Here is a 5583-nt window from a genome sequence, read left to right as displayed (position 1 = left end):
TAACTTTATGACGTCTGGTTTCTTCTCGGCGAGCTTTTATTACGTGTTACACATATCACGATACTGAACTCACAATGCGATATCATTGCGATACTCCGTCCAAAACATATCTTACAGTGTGTGTGTAAATGAACAGGCTTGGACTCGGTGCTGAAACCCAAAGCACAGGACAAGAGACACCAGAATAACAATATTCATGATTCTGAAGCTGAAAACAGAATTATTACACTAAAAAGTGATAATTTGACTTAACTTATAAAAAGTGTTTTTAACAGGTTTCCTTAAAATGATTAAGTAAACGTCATGCATAATTGAAAAAAATAAGGTATGTGGAATTTTCAAGTTCACATAACTTAATTTTTTCAATTTCATGAATCTTATTTACTTAAAGCTGCAGTCCGGCATTTTTCCTCTTTGTCGCCATCTCTGTTCGAAATCTGCAATTGCAGTCATTCGCGGAATTATCAACTTTACGTGGGTTGTAGTTCAACACCCTCGACACGGCACAGCGCGGATGAACACAGTGTTTGAGGAGAGTGTGAGGCTTTCAGTCACCGCGCCGATGTGGAGACTGGCATTCAGAATCACAGATTATTCTTTTTGGAAGTATGACCAACATAAGAATTTTCACCGGGAAATGTCATCTGAACTAGTAAGAAACATTCACTTTTGTTCTGGTTCTGACATTGCAGTAAATCGCGCTGATTAAATCTAACAATTACTTATAAGTTATCATTTCACGCAAAACCGTGCAAAGTAGCTATACTATGTTCTCTAATTGTTAATGTTAACAACGTCAGCAAGCATTGCGTGACTACATCATGTAATGTCCTTCCGATATTATCCTTGTTTTCGCATGGGTCCGGTTGCAGTCTCTTTTTTTCTGTAGCCACTCCGAAGTCCGAACGAAGTCTTTTGCATGTTACAGCGGGTGAGTCTCTAGTTGTCACTGATGATGATCGTCGTTTGAACCTTTCTGGATCCGCCATCAAATTGATAAGTTTAATTATATCAAGAGCTGTGAGAAAAGGCTATAAATCTCTACCTCCAACATCCTCACACGCAATATAGCTTATACTAGCCGAGACTCCTTCTTTATGTGTACAGATGTGTGTGTGCAGATGTGTGTGTACAGATGTGACGTAATGACGCAAAGACATGCTCGAATCTCCCGCGGAAATCCACCAGTACCACTAAAATTAAAAACATTATTACAAGCTTACCGTTTTGCATCGAGCTAAGGCAAGCAGATAGTTTTGAACACTGGCTGGTTATGTATTTTATCAAATATGTATTTTGGATAATTTTTAACCCAAAAAAAGCTACGGACAGCAGCTTTAATAATTTTAAGGCAAAGGGTTTCATCACTTTTTTTAAGTTAAGTCAACTGATCACCTTTTACAGTGTACGAATATTAGATGAATATTCTTGCACTCTGACACTAACTAGATATATTTAAAATAATGTCGGCCACTGTTTACTGGTAACATCAGACATCTGGCATTATCAGGACACACAAATATTCCCCCAGTGCATTATTATACATTACCTTCAACATTATATATAGTAGTTTAATGTTCTACTGACACTAAAACTCTTGAATTTTTTCCCACACAGTAATTTTCATTTTGGGTGAACTATACGCAATACAATATATATTGTGAGGGGTGTAACAAAATATCGTGCCACAATATATCGCAATACAAAAATGCAACAATACATACCAAGGATAGTGACAATATGTATTGTGTTCACCAAAAATAAAAATCTATAGTTTTCAGAGTTTTAGTGTCAGTACTACATTAAACTACTATATATAATGTTGAATATAATGTATAATAATGCAATGAGGGAATATTTGTGTGTCCTGATAATGCCAGATGTCTGATGTTACCAGTAAACAGCGGCCGACATTATTTTAAATATCTAGTACAAGCATATTCGTCTAAAATAATTGTGTATTTTCATCTTCAGAATCATGAATATTGTTATTCTGGTGTCTCTATTGTCCTGTGCTTTGGGTTTCAGCACCAAGTCTCATTTACACACACACTGTAACACCAAATTTAGCATTTTAATCAACAGTACATTTTTTGTTAACCTTTTATCATATATCTTGGAGTATCGCAATGATATCGTATCGTGAGTTCAGTATCGTGATGTGTATCAAATCGTGACATGAGGGAATCGTTACACCCCTAGTACCCGGATATTAAACAGATGTGTGTGAATCAGACCTTCATCGGACACGTCCAGCCTCGGGTTCTCCACACACACACACACACACACACACACATCTCAGCAAAAGGTGACATATATGCGAGGCCTGTTTAGCACTTTGGTGTGTGGCGTCTCAAGCTGTCTCCGAGGGAGGCTTCTGGCCAGATCTGTGTGGAGTGTGATATGCTAACGGAAGCCTTTTGGCTGTAACGCAGGTCCATCAAACACTAATGAGCTCGGGGGGGAGAGGAAGACACCCTACAGAGTCTTTCTCACCTCAAGAACAGACCCCAGATCAGCCTGGAGTTAGGGATGCGCAAACACTGACCTCCTCATGCAACGCTCTGCTGAAACAAGCCTTCAGAAACACTGGAGAGGCATCACGGGAACACTACAATAAAGTTCATTATTAACAGTTAATGTGGTTACTCTTTATTTTAAGGTGTCATTGTTACAGTGTAATTAGTAATATTAAGCAACTCATATACAGGTGAAACTCTAAAAATTAGAATATGGTGCAAAAGTTCATTTATTTCAGTAAGTCAACATGCAAAGTGAGATATTTCAAGCCTTTATTTGTTATAATTTTGATGATTATGGATTACAGCTTATGAAAACCTTTTCACAATATTCTAATTTTGAATTTGGGGTTTTCATAAGCTGTAAGCCATAATCATCACAATTATAACAAATAAAGGCTTGAAATATCTCACTTTGCATGTAATGAGTCTATATAATATATTAGTTTCACCTTTTAAGTTGAATTACTGAAATAAATTAACTTTTGCACCATTTTCTAATTTCTCGAGTTTCACCTGTACTTACGATAGGATTAGGGTTTGGTTGAGGGTTAGTTGCATGTAATTATGCATAATTTACTGTTATTACTATGGTAAGTACATGTAACATATGTAACAAGGACACTGTAAAATAAAGTGTTACCGTTAATGTATTAACTATGAAATAACAATGAGCAATACATTTGATATAATATTTATTAATCTTTGTTAATGTTAGTTAATAAAATTACAGCTGTTCATTGTTTGTTCACGGTGCATTCATAATGTTAACACATACAACCTTTGATTTTAATGACATATTAGTAAATGTTGAAATTAATATGAACTAAGATTAATAAATGCTGTAGTATTGTTCATTCTTAGTTCATGTTAACTAAGGTTGTTAACTAATGAACCTTATTATAAAGTGTTGCCAAAATAACTGTAAATATCATATTATCATATTTCATGTTATGAAAAATAGTTGCTTTTTTGATTCCGCAGGTCAAACTCTGGTCAGAAAAATACTTAAAATAAGCTTTTCTTAATCACACAATGGATTGGACATTCCAGTAACTTATTTTAATTCAAGATCATTTGCTGTATACTTTTCTTTAACAACAACAAAAAAGGTGTAAGAATTTTAATGTTAATGTTAATCACGAATATACACTGAGAAATGGGGCTTTCTGGCGTTCTGACGTCAGCCCCATCTATTATTACACGGACTCAAATAAAATTTTCACACGGCAATTACACAGATTAATGAAGATTATATTAGATGTCTGTTTTTCCCCCATTCTAAACTTTCACAACCTCTCATAATATGTAGTTTATGACCACAATCAAATGTCACAGCTACAAAATATAAACAATACCCAAAAAAAGTGCATATATATATGTGTGTGTGTGTGTGTGTGTGTGTGTGTGTGTGTGTGTGTGTGTGTGTGTGTGTCTGTGTGTGTGTGTGAAAACTATAGCCTGTGTACCTTAAGGGATATAGAAAATTAAATATAACTAAATGTTGACATGCAACATTTTTTTGTTGTTTTGTGTATCATATATTTTTGCATGAAGAAAATCCCCAATCCCGGATAATTAAAAAAAGTGCATAAACTTTATTCAAACTTTATGTAGCTTATGGGCAATAGACAAATAAATATAATTACATTTTGACATGCAACATTTTTGTTGTTGTTTTGTGTATCATATCTTTTTGCATGAAGAAAATCCCCAATCCCGGATAATTTAAAAAAGTGCATTATATATATAAACTTTATAAAAACTTTACGTAGCTTAAGGGCAATAGACAATTAAATATAATTAAATTTTGACATGCAACTTTTTTTTAGGATTCATATCTTTTTTCACGAAGACTTCCCGTTGAAACACACGTAATCAGTGGCTTCAGGATAGACAGACACATTTGGAAAAAAGATATTCGTCACTTCAAGTATTTCCCGTTACAAGAAACAGCTGTTGAGACTCGGCCTGGAGAAGAGCAGACTGACCTCCGCAGAAAACTATCAGAAAACTTTCACATCATCGAAGTATATGCAGAAGAGAACCAAATGAAACCTTTAATGCAACAACAACAAAAAAAAAAAAAAAAAAAAAAAAGAAGCTGCTTGCTAGTTATTTGCACTGTCTGAGATACGACTGCGAGACCACCAAGAAACTGCAGCAGAGTCCCGGAGACCACCATCATGCACACACACACACACACACTGCAATAACGCGGAGATTCACTTCTGGACATCAAGACTGAATAAAGACGTGCTGAAAACTTCCTGACATTTCTGCATTCCGCTCCTCCGTGGCTTTTAATGCCATCCGAGCTCGTGTTTAATGCGCTTTCGGCTCTTCTGTGTGTCCATGTTACTTAAACACTCTTGTGTTCAGCGTTTCCTCAAGAGACCCTCAGCGCTGAGTGTGTAATAGACACACATGTTTGGATTGTTAATCAATACGCAAACATTCCACTTGATTAACACTCCAGCGCACTCGCTCACTAGTAGAGCACTGAGACAATGTAACATAAAAGTTCACATTCTGTACATTAAATATAAGTTATAGCTACACATCTTCACACTGAAGGAATAACGCGTTACCTTTGAAGACTGGAGTCTGCCTTCATCAGTCTGTGTGTGGCCTCACTGGGATCCCAGAAAACTCCACTTTTCCCTGGAAAACTTGGAGCTGAAAGCCGAGAGCGTCCCGATGGGGGTTCGAGAATTTCCAATAAAGCCCCTCTTTCTCCTCACACACACACACACACACACACAGATGTAGATGCAGATATGAGCGCTAAACTCTCCTCTTCACTGCGGTGTGTGTGTGAATATTCTCCTTCAGGCTCACGCGAACACACACACAAACTCCACAGAACTTTTCTCTAAAGTTCGGTTTTAGAAAAGACGGTCCATATTCGGTGCCGCCGGTCCCGTGAGCCCAAAGTTGCAGCGCGAGAATGCGAGACCTCCCCCTCCTCTCTCTCTCTCTCTCTCTCTCTCTCTCTCTCTCTCTCTCTCTCTCTCTCTCTCTCTCTCTCTCTCTCTCTCTCTCTCTCTCTCTCTCTCTCTCT

Source organism: Rhinichthys klamathensis, unplaced genomic scaffold (genome assembly GCF_029890125.1).
Source record: "Rhinichthys klamathensis goyatoka isolate OS25496 unplaced genomic scaffold, OSU_Roscu_1.1 h1tg000735l_1, whole genome shotgun sequence".
NCBI lineage: Eukaryota > Metazoa > Chordata > Actinopteri > Cypriniformes > Leuciscidae > Rhinichthys > Rhinichthys klamathensis.
The sequence above is the reverse complement of the archived record's forward strand: the minus strand, read 5'-3'. Positions refer to the sequence as shown.